Source organism: Phytophthora infestans, genomic scaffold (assembly GCF_000142945.1).
Source record: "Phytophthora infestans T30-4 supercont1.101 genomic scaffold, whole genome shotgun sequence".
Taxonomy (NCBI): domain Eukaryota; phylum Oomycota; class Peronosporomycetes; order Peronosporales; family Peronosporaceae; genus Phytophthora; species Phytophthora infestans.
The window spans coordinates 264,518-276,970 of record NW_003303658.1 but is presented as its reverse complement, the minus strand read 5'-3'; positions in this window follow the sequence as shown (position 1 = coordinate 276,970).

Here is a 12,453-nt window from a genome sequence, read left to right as displayed (position 1 = left end):
GTGGCGTAGTCTGAGACCGTTAGCTCTATCCTTACTACCAGCGACAACTGACGTCGCGCTCACGCGCTTTCCGCCTTGGCAGCCGACGCTGCGCCCACGAGCTGTCCGCCTTGCAGTCGACGCCGCGCTCACGAGCTTCCCCATAGCCGTAGGAAATCGCTATCAATGGTAGTAAAGCTGATATCTGCGAATTAGTGATATACGAGTGCTGTAACATCGCTGCACGCATAGCCGGCGTCCAGTTCATCCACACGATCGGCCTTAATCTGGAACTTCCCCTGGCATAGTTTCTACACGAGGACAGTGGGGTAGTCCGAGACCGTTAGCTCTATCCTTACTACCAGCGACAACTGACGTCGCGCTCACGCGCTTTCCGCCTTGGCAGCCGACGCCGCGCCCACGAGCTGTCCGCCTTGCAGTCGACGCCGCGCTCACGAGCTTCTCCATAGCCGTAGGAAATCGCTATCAATGGTAGTAAATCTGATATCTGCGAATTAGTGATATACGAGTGCTGTAACATTGCTGCACGCATAGCCGGCGTCCAGTTCATCGACACGATCGGCCTTAATCTGGAACTTCCCCTGGCATCGTTTCTACACGAGGACAACGGAGAAGTCTAAGACCGTTAGCTCTATCCTTACTACCAGCGACAACTGACGTCGCGCTCACGCGCTTTCCGGCTTGGCAGCCGACGCTGCGCCCACCAGCTGTCCGCCTTGCAGTCGACGCCGCACTCACGAGCTTCCCCATAGCCGTCGGAAATCGCTATCAATGGTAGTAAATCTGATATCTGCGAGTTAGTGATATACGAGTGCTGCAACATTGCTGCACGCATAGCTGGAGTCCAGGTCATCCACACGGTCGGCCTTAATCTGAAACTTCCCCTGGAATAGTTTCTACACGAGGACAGTGAAGTAGTCTGAGACCGTTAGCTCTATCCTTACTACCAGCGACAACTGACGTCGCGCCTACGAGCTTTTCCGCCTTGGCAGCTGACGCTGCGCCCACGAGCTGTCCGCCTTGCCGTCGACGCCGCGCTTACGAGCTTGTCCATAGCCGTATGAAATCGCTATCAATGGTAGTAAATCTGATATCTGCGAGTTAGTGATATACGAGTGCTGCAACATTGCTGCACGCATAGCTGGAGTCCAAGTCATCCACACGGTCGGCCTTAATCTGAAACTTCCCCTGGAATAGTTGCTACACGAGGCCAGTGGAGTCGTCGGAGACCGTTAGCTCTATCCTTACTACCAGCTACAGCTGACGTCGCGCCTACGCGCTTTTCCGCCTTGGCAGCCGACGCTGCGCACACAATCTGACCGCCTTGCAGTCGATGCCGCGCTCACGGGCTTGCCCATAGCCGTAGGAAATCGCTTTCAATGGTCGTAAAGCTGATATCTGCGAATTAGTGATATACGAGGGCTGCAACATTGCTGCACGCATAGCTGGAGTCCAGGTCATCCACACGGTCGGGCCTTAATCTGGAACTTCCCCTGGAATAGTTCCTACACGAGGACAGTGGAGTAGTGTGAGATAGTTAGCTCTATCCTTACTTTCAGCGATAACGTACGTCGCGCCTATGTGCTTTTCCGCCTTGGCAGCCGACGCAGCGCATACAACCTGTCCGCGTTGCAGTCGACGCCGCGCTCACGAGGTTGCCCATAGCCGTAGGAAATCGCTATCAATGGTAGTAAAGCTGATATCTGCCAATTAGTGATTTACGAGTGCTGTAACATTGCTGCACGCATAGCCGAAGTCCAGGTCATCCACACGGTCGGCCTTAATCTGGAACTTCCCCTGGAATAGTTTCTACACGAGGACAGTGGAGTCGTCGGAGACCGTTAGCTCGATCCTTACTACCAGCGACAACTGACGTCGCGCCTACGCGCTTTTCCGCCTTGGCAGCCGACGCTGCGCACACAACCTGACCGCCTTGCAGTCGATGCCGCGCTTACGAGGTTGCCCATAGCCGTAGGAAATCGCTATCAATGGTAGTAAATCTGATATCTGCTGATTAGTGCTATACGAGTGCCGTAACATTGCCGCACGCATAGCCGGAGTCCAAGTCATCCACACGGTCGGCCTTAATCTGGAACTTCCCCTGGAATAGTTTCTACACGAGGCCAGTGGAGTCGTCGGAGACCGTTAGCTCTATCCTTACTACCAGCGACAACTGACGTCGCGCCTACGCGCTTTTCCGCCTTGGCAGCCGACGCTGCGCACACAACCTGACCGCCTTGCAGTCGATGCCGCGCTCACGAGGTTGCCCATAGCCGTAGGAAATCGCTATCAATGGTAGTAAAGCTGATATCTGCTGATTAGTGCTATACGAGTGCCGTAACATTGCCGCACGCATAGCCGGAGTCCAAGTCATCCCCACGGTAGGCCTTAATCTGGAACTTCCCCTGGATTAGTTTCTACACGAGGCCAGTGGAGTCGTCGGAGACCGTTAGCTCTATCCTTACTACCAGCGACAACTGACGTCGCGCCTACGTGCTTTTCCGCCTTGGCAGCTGACGCTGCGCACACCACCTGACCGCCTTGCAGTCGATGCCGCGCTCACGAGGTTGCACATAGCCGTAGGAAATCGCTATCAATAGTAGTAAAGCTGATATTTGCTGATTAATGATATACGAGTGCTGCAACATTGCTGCACGCATAGCTGGAGTCCAAGTCATACACACGGTCGGCCTTAATCTGAAACTTCCCCTGGAATAGTTTCTACACGAGGCCAGTGAAGTCGTCGGAGACCGTTAGCTCTATCCTTACTACCAGCGACAACTGACGTCGCGCCTACGTGCTTTTCCGCCTTGGCAGCTGACGCTGCGCACACCACCTGACCGCCTTGCAGTCGAAGCCGCGCTCACGAGGTTGCACATAGCCGTAGGAAATCGCTATCAATAGTAGTAAAGCTGATATCTGCTGATTAGTGATATACGAGTGCTGTAACATTGCTGCACGCATAGCCGGAGTCCAAGTCATCCACACGGTCGGCCTTAATCTGGAACTTCCCCTGGAATAGTTTCTACACGAGGCCAGTGGAGTATTCGGCGACCGTTAGCTCTATCCTTACTACCAGCGACAACTGACGTCGCGCCTACGTGCTTTTCTGCCTTAACCGCCGACGCTGCGCACACAACCTGACCGCCTTGCAGTCGATGCCGCGCGTACGAGGTTGCCCAAGCCGTAAGAAATCGCTATCAATGGTAGTAAAGCTTATATCTGCGAATTAGTAATATACGAGTGCTGCAATATGGCTGCACGCATAGCCGGAGTCCAAGTCATCCACACGGTCGGCCTTAATCTGGCACTTCCCGTGAATTTTTTTTTCTACACGAGGCCAGTGCGGTAGTCTGGGACCGTTAGCTCTACTCTTACTACAGGCTACGGCGGACGTCGCGCCTACGCGCTTTTTCGCCTTGGCAGCCGACCCTGCGCCCACAACCAGACTAACTTGCAGTCGAAGCCGCGCTCACGAGGTTGCACATAGCCGTAGGAAATCGCTATCAATAGTAGTAAAGCTGATATCTGCTGATTAGTGATATACGAGTGCTGTAACATTGCCGCACGCATAGCCGGAGTCCAAGTCATCCACACGGTCGGCCTTAATCTGGAACTTCCCCTGGAATAGTTTCTACACGAGGCCAGTGGAGTAGGCTGAGACCGTTAGCTCTATCCTTACTACCAGCGACAACTGACGTCGCGCCTACGCGCTTTTCCGCCTTGGCAGCCGACGCTGCGCCCACAACCTGACCGCCTTGCAGTCGACGCCGCGCTCACGAGCTTCCCCATAGCCGTAGGAAATCGCTATCAATGGTAGTAAATCTGATATCTGCTGATTAGTGCTATACGAGTGCCGTAACATTGCCGCACGCATAGCCGGAGGCCAAGTCATCCACACGGTCGGCCTTAATCTGGAACTTCCCATGGAATAGTGTCTGCACGATGCCAGAGGAGTAGTCGGAGACCGTAAGCTCTATCCTTACTACCAGCGACAACTGACGTCGCGCCTACGCGCTTTTCTGCCTTGGAACCCGACGCTGCGCATACAACCTGGCCGCCTTGCAGTCGATCCCATACCCGTAGGAAATCGCTATCAATGGTAGTAAATCTGATATCTGCTGATTAGTGCTATACGAGTGCTGTAACATTGCTGCACGCATAGCCGGCGTCCAGGTCTTCCACACGATCGGCCTTAATCTGGAACTTCCCCTGGGATAGTTTCTACACGAGGACAGTGGAGGAGTCTGAGACCGTTAGCTCTATCCTTACTACCAGCGACAACTGACGTCGCGCTCACGCGCTTTCCGCCTTGGCAGCCGACGCTGCGCCCACAAGCTGACCGCCTTGCAGTCGACGCCGCACCCACGAGCCTCCCCATAGACTTTGGAAATCGCTATCAATGGGAGGAAATCTGATATCTGCGAATTAGTGATATACGAGTGCTGTAACATTGCTGCACGCATAGCCGGCGTCCAGGTCTTCCACACGATCGGCCTTAATCTGGAGCTACCCCTGGCATCGTTTCGACACGAGGCCAGTGGGGTAGTCCGCTCTATCCTTACTACCAGCGACAACTGACGTCGCGCTCACGCGTTTTCCGCCTTGGCAGCCGACGCTGCGCCCACAACCTGACTGCCTTGCAGTCGACGCCGCACCCACGAGCTTCCCCATAGCCTTCGGAAATCGCTATCAATGGTAGTAAATCTGATATCTGCGAATTAGTGATATACGAGTGCTGTAACATTGCTGCACGCATAGCCGGCGTCCAGTTCATCCACACGATCGGCCTTAATCTGGAGCTTCCCCTGGAATAGTTTCTACACGAGGACAGTGGGGTAGTCCGAGACCGTTAGCTCTATCCTTACTACCAGCGACAACTGACGTCGCGCTCACGCGCTTTTCCGCCTTGGCAGCCGACGCTGCGCCCACAACCTGACTGCCTTGCAGTCGACGCCGCACCCACGAGCTTCCCCATAGCCTTTGGAAATCGCTATCAATGGTAGTAAATCTGATATATGCGAATTAGTGATATACGAGTGCTGTAACATTCCTGCACGCATAGCTAGAGACCAGGTCATCCACACGGTCGGCCTTAATCGTGAACGCTTCCCCCGGAATCGTTTCTACACGAGGACAGTGGGGTAGTCCGAGACCGTTAGCTCTATCCTTTACTACACAGCGACAAACTGACGTCGCGCTCACGCGCTTTTCCGGCTTGGGCTGGCCCGAAGCTGCGGCCTACTAACCTGTCCGCCTTGCAGTCGACGCCCGCACTCACGGATCTTCCCCATAGCCGTAGGAAATCGCTATCAATGGTAGTAAATCTGATATCTGCGAATTAGTGATATACGAGTGCTGTAACATCGCTGCGCGCATAGCCGGGAGTCCAGGTCTTCCACACGATCGCCCTTAATCTGGAACTTCCCCTGCATAGTTCCTTCACGACGGCAGTGGGGTAGTCCGAGACCGTTAGCTCTATCCTTACTACCAGCGACAACTGACGTCGCGCTCACGCGCTTTCCGCCTTGGCAGCCGACGCTGCGCCCACAGACTGACTGCCTTGCAGGCGACGCCGCACTCACGAGCCTCCCCATAGCCTTCGGAAATTGCTAATCGATGGTAGTAAATCTGATATCTGCGAATTAGTGATAAACGAGTGCTGTAACATTGCTGCACGCATAGCCGGAGTCCAGGTCTTCCACACGATCGGCCTTAATCTGGAATTTCTCCTGGAATAGTTTCTACACGAGGTCAACGGAGAAGTCTAAGACCGTTAGCTCTATCCTTACTACCAGCGACAACTGACGTCGCGGTCACGCGCTTTCCGCCTTGGCCGCTGACGCGGCGCCCACAACCTGACCGCCTTGCAGTCGACGCCGCACTCACGAGCTTCCCCATAGCCTTCGGAAATTGCTATCGATGGTAGTAAATCAGATATCTGGGAATTAGTGATATACGAGTGCTGTAACATTGCTGCACGCATAGCCGGCGTCCAGGTCTTCCACACGATCGGCCTTAATCTGGATTTCCCCTGGAATAGTTTCTACACGAGGACAGTGGAGAAGCCTGAGACCGTTAGCTCTATCCTTACTACCAGCGACAACTGACGTCGCGCTCACGCGTTTTCCGCCTTGGCAGCCGACGCTGCGCCCACGAGCTGTCCGCCTTGCAGTCGACGCCGCACCCACGAGCTTCCCCATAGCCTTTGGGAATCGCTATCAATGGTAGTAAATCTGGATATCTGCGAATTAGTGATATACGAGTGCTGTAACATTGCTGCACGCATAGCTAGAGACCAGGTTATCCACACGGTCGGCCTTAATCTGGAACTTCCCCTGGCATAGTTCCTTCACGACGGCAGTGGGGTAGTCCGAGACCGTTAGCTCTATCCTTACTACCAGCGACAACTGACGTCGCGCTCACGCGCTTTCCGCCTTGGCAGCCGACGCTGCGCCCACAACCTGACTGCCTTGCAGTCGACGCCGCACTCACGAGCTTCCCCATAGCCTTCGGAAATCGCTATCGATGGTAGTAAATCTGATATCTGCTGATTAGTGCTATACGAGTGCTGTAACATTGCTGCACGCATAGCCGGAGTCCAGGTCTTCCACACGATCGGCCTTAATCTGGAACTTCCCCTGGAATAGTTTCTACACTAGGCCAATGGGGTAGTCCGAGACCATTAACTCTATCCTTACTACCAGCGACAACTGACGTAGCGCTCACGCGCTTTCCGCCTTGGCAGCCGACGCTGCGCCCACGAGCTGTCCGCCTTGCAGTCGACGCCGCACTCACGAGCTTCCCCATAGCCGTAGGAAATCGCTATCAATGGTAGTAAATCTGATATCTGCGAATTAGTGATATACGAGTGCTGTAACATTGCTGCACGCATAGCCGGCGTCCAGTTCATCCACACGATCGGCCTTAATCTGGAGCTTCCCCTGGAATCGTTTCTACACGAGGCCAGTGGGGTAGTCCGAGACCGTTAGCTCTATCCTTACTACCAGCGACAACTGACGTCGCGCTCACGCGCTTTCCGCCTTGGCAGCCGACGCTGCGCCCACGAGCTGTCCGCCTTGCAGTCGACGCCGCACTCACGAGCTTCCCCATAGTCTTCGGAAATCGCTATCAATGGTAGTAAATCTGATATCTGTGAATTAGTGATATACGAGTGCTGTAACATTGCTGCACGCATAGCCGGATCTTCCACACGGTCGGCCTTAATCTGGAGCTTCCCCTGGCATAGTTTCTACACGAGGACAGTGGGGTAGTCAGAGACCGTTAGCTCTATCCTTACTACCAGCGACAACTGACGTCGCGCTCACGCGTTTTCCGCCTTGGCAGCCTACACTGCGCCCCCAGCCTGACTGCCTTGCAGTCGACGCCGCACCCACGAGCTTCCCCATAGTCTTCGGAAATCGCTATCAATGGTAGTAAATCTGATATCTGCGAATTAGTGATATACGAGTGCTGTAACATTGCTGCACGCATAGCCGGAGTCCAGGTCATCCACACGATCGGCCTTAATCTGGAGTTTTCCCCTGGAATCGTTTCTACACGAGGCCAGTGGGGTAGTCCGAGACCGTTAGCTCTATCCTTACTACCAGCGACAACTGACGTCGCGCTCACGCGCTTTCCGCCTTGGCAGCCGACGCTGCGCCCACAACCTGACTGCCTTGCAGTCGACGCCGCGCTCACGAGCTTCTCCATAGTCTTAGGAAATCGCTATCAATGGTAGTAAATCTGATATCTGCGAATTAGTGATATACGAGTGCTGTAACATCGCTGCGCGCATAGCCGGAGTCCAGGTCTTTCACACGATCGGCCTTAATCTGGAGCTTCCCCTGGCATAGTTTCTACACGAGGACAGTGGGGTAGTCCGAGACCGTTAGCTCTATCCTTACTACTAGCGACAACTGACGTCGCGCTCACGCGTTTTCCGCTTTGGCAGCCGACGCTGCGCCCACAACCTGACTGCCTTGCAGTCGACGCCGCACCCACGAGCTTCTCCATAGCCTTCGGAAATCGCTATCAATGGTAGTAAATCTGATATCTGCGAATTAGTGATATACGAGTGCTGTAACATTGCTGCACGCATAGCCGGCGTCCAGTTCATCCACACGATCGGCCTTAATCTGGAGCTTCCCCTGGAATCGTTTCTACACGAGGCCAGTGGGGTAGTCTGAGACCGTTAGCTCTATCCTTACTACCAGCGACAACTGACGTCGCGCTCACGCGCTTTCCGCCTTGTCAGCCGACGCTGCGCCCACAACCTGACTGCCTTGAGTCGACGCCGCACTCACGAGCTTCCCCATAGCCTTCGGAAATCGCTATCAATGGTAGTAAATCTGATATCTGCGAATTAGTGATATACGAGTGCTGTAACATTGCTGCACGCATAGCCGGCGTCCAGGTCATCCACACGATCGGCCTTAATCTGGAACCTTCCCTGGAATAGTTTCTACACGAAGACACTGGAGAAGTCTGAGACCGTTAGCTCTATCTTACTACCAGCGACAACTGACGTCGCGCTCACGCGCTTTTCGCCTTGGCAGCCGACGCTGCGCCCACAGCTGACTGCCTTGCAGTCGACGCCGCATTCACGAGCTTCCCCATAGCCTTCTAAATTGCTATCAATGGTAGTAATCTGATATCTGCGCATTAGTGCTATACGAGTGCTGTAACATTGCTGCACGCATAGCCAGCGTCCCGTTCATCCACACGATCGGCCTTAATCTGGAACTTTCCCTGGCATCGTTTCTACACGAGGACAACGGAGAAGTCTAAGACCGTTAGCTCTATCCTTACTACCAGCGACAACTGACGTCGCGCTCACGCGTTTTCCGCCTTGGTAAGCCGACGCTGCGCCCACGAGCTGACCGCCTTGCAGTCGACGCCACACTCACGAGCTTCCTCCATAGCCTTCGGAAATTGCTTATCAATGGTAGTAAATCGGATCTCTGCGCATTTAGTGCTATACGAGTGCTGTAACATTGCTGCACGCATAGCCGGCGTCCAGTTCATCCACACGATCGGCCTTAATCTGGAACTTCCCCTGGCATCGTTTCTACACGAGGACAGTGGGGTAGACCGAGACCGTTAGCTCTATCCTTACTACCAGCGACAACTGACGTCGCGCTCACGCGCTTTCCGGCTTGGCGGCCGACGCTGCGGCCCACAACCTTGACTGCTATGCAGTCGACGCCGCACCCACGAGCTTCCCCATAGCCTTCGGAAATCGCTATCGATAGTAGTAAATCTGATATCTGCTGATTAGTGATATACGAGTGATGTAACATTGCCGCACGCATAGCCGGCGTCCAGGTCTTCCACACGATCGGCCTTAATCTGGAATTTCTTCTGGAATAGTTTCTACACGAGGACAGTGGCGTAGTCGGAGACCGTTAGCTCTATCCTTACTACCAGCGACAACTGACGTAGCGCTCACGCGCTTTCCGCCTTAGCAGCCGACGCTGCGCCTACAACCTGTCCGCCTTGCAGTCGACGCCGCAGCCACGAGCTTCCCCATAGCCTTCGGAAATCGCTATCAATGGTAGTAAATCTGAGATCTGCTGATTAGTGATATACGAGTGATGTAACATTGCCGCACGCATAGCCGGAGTCCAGGTCTTCCACACGATCGGCCTTAATCTGGAACTTCCCCTGGAATAGTTTCTACACTAGGCCAATGGGGTAGTCCGAGACCATTAGCTCTATCCTTACTACAAGCGACAACTGACGTTTCGCTCACCGCGCTTACCGCCTTGGCAGCCGACACTGCGCCCCACGAGCATGACTGGCTTGCAGTCGACGCCGCACTCACGAGCTTCTGCATAGTCCTTCGGAAATCGCTATCAATGGTAGTAAATTCGATCTCTGCGAATTTGTGATATACGAGTGCTGTAACATCGCTGCACGCATAGCCCGCGTCCAGGTCATCCACACGATCGGCCTTAATCTGGAAATTCCCCTGGCATCGTTTCTACACGAGGACAGTGGAGAAGTCTGAGACCCATTTAGCTCTATCCTTACTACCAGCGACAACTGACGTCGCGGCTCACGCGTTTTCCGCCTGGGCAGCCGACGCTGCGCCCCACAACCTGACCCGCTTGCAGCCGACGCCGCGCTCACGAGCTTCCCCATAGCCGTAGGAAATCGCTATCAATGGTAGTAAATCTGATATCTGCGAATTTGTGATATACGAGTGCTGTAACATCGCTGCACGCATAGCCGGCGTCCAGGTCTTCCACACGATCGGCCTTAATCTGGAATTTCCCCTGGAATCGTTTCTACACTAGTCTGAGACCGTTAGCTCTATCCTTACTACCAGCGACAACTGACGTCGCGCTCACGCGTTTTCCGCCTTGGCTGCCGACGCTGCGCCTACAACCTGTCCGCCTGCAGTCGACGGCCGCACCTCACGAGCTTCCTCATAGTCTTTGGAAATCGCTATCCAATGGTAGTAAATCTGATATCTGCGAATTAGTGACATTGAGAGGGCTGTAACATTGCTGCACGCATAGCCGGCGTCCCGTTCATCCACACGGTCGGCCTTAATCTGGAGCTTCCCCTGGAATAGTTTCTACACGAGGACAGTGGGGTAGTCCGAGACCGTTAGCTCTATCCTTACTACCAGCGACAACTGACGTCGCGCTCACGCGCTTTTCCGCCTTGGCAGCCGACGATGCCCCCACAACCTGACTGCCTTGCAGTCGACGCCGCACCCACGAGCTTCCCCATAGCCTTCGGAAATCGCTATCAATGGTAGTAAATCTGATATCTGCGAATTAGTGATATACGAGTGCTGTAACATTGCTGCACGCATAGCCGGCGTCCAGTTCATCCACACGGTCGGCCTTAATCTGGAGCTTCCCCTGGAATAGTTTCTACACGAGCACAGTGGGGTAGTCCGAGACCGTTAGCTCTATCCTTACTACCAGCGACAACTGACGTCGCGCTCACGCGCTTTCCGCCTTGGCAGCCGACGCTGCGCCCACAACCTGACTGCCTTGCAGTCGACGCCGCACCCACGAGCTTCCCCATAGCCTTCGGAAATCGCTATCAATGGTAGTAAATCTGATATCTGCGAATTAGTGATATACGAGTGCTGTAACATTGCTGCACGCATAGCCGGCGTCCAGTTCATCCACACGATCGGCCTTAATCTGGAGCTTCCCCTGGAATAGTTTCTACACGAGGACAGTGGGGTAGTCCGAGACCGTTAGCTCTATCCTTACTACCAGCGACAACTGACGTCGCGCTCACGCGCTTTCCGCCTTGGCAGCCGACGCTGCGCCCACCACCTGGACTGCCTTGCAGTCGACGCCGCACCCACGAGCTTCCCCATAGCCTTCGGAAATCGCTATCAATGGTAGGAAAATCTGAATCTGCCGAAATTAATGAGATACGAGTGCTGGTAACATTGCTGCACGCATAGCCAGCGTCCAGTTCATCCACACGATCGGCCTTAATCTGGAACTTCCCCTGGCATCGTTTCTACACGAGGACAACGGAGAAGTCTAAGACCGTTAGCTCTATCCTTACTACCAGCGACAACTGACGTCGCGCTCACGCGCTTTCCGGCTTGGCAGCCGACGCTGCGCCCCACGAGCTGTCCGCCTTGCAGTCGACGCCGCACTCACGAGCTTCCCCATAGCCTTCGGAAATCGCTATCAATGGTAGTAAATCTGATATCTGCGAATTAGTGATATACGAGTGCTGTAACATTGCTGCACGCATAGCCGGCGTCCAGTTCATCCACACGATCGGCCTTAATCTGGAGCTTCCCCTGGAATAGTTTCTACACGAGGACAGTGGGGTAGTCCGAGACCGTTAGCTCTATCCTTACTACCAGCGACAACTGACGTCGCGCTCACGCGCTTTCCGCCTTGGCAGCCGACGCTGCGCCCACAACCTGACTGCCTTGCATTCGACGCCGCACCCACGAGCTTCCCCATAGTCTTCGGAAATCGCTATCAATGGTAGTTAATCTGATATCTGCGAATTAGTGATATACGAGTGCTGTAACATTGCTGCACGCATAGCCGGAGTCCAGTTCATCCACACGATCGGCCTTAATCTGGAGCTTCCCCTGGAATAGTTTCTACACGAGGACAGTGGGGTAGTCCGAGACCGTTAGCTCTATCCTTACTACCAGCGACAACTGACGTCGCGCTCACGCGTTTTCCGCCTTGGCAGCCGACGCTGCGCCCACAACCTGACTGCCTTGCAGTCGACGCCGCACTCACGAGCTTCTTCATAGCCGTAGGAAATCGCTATCAATGGTAGTAAATCTGATATCTGCGAATTAGTGATATACGAGTGCGGTAACATTGCGGCACGCATAGCCGGAGTCCAGGTCTTCCACACGATCAGCCTTAATCTGGAATTTCCCCTGGCATCGTTTCTACACGAGGCCAGTGGCGTAGTCTGAGACCGTTAGCTCTATCC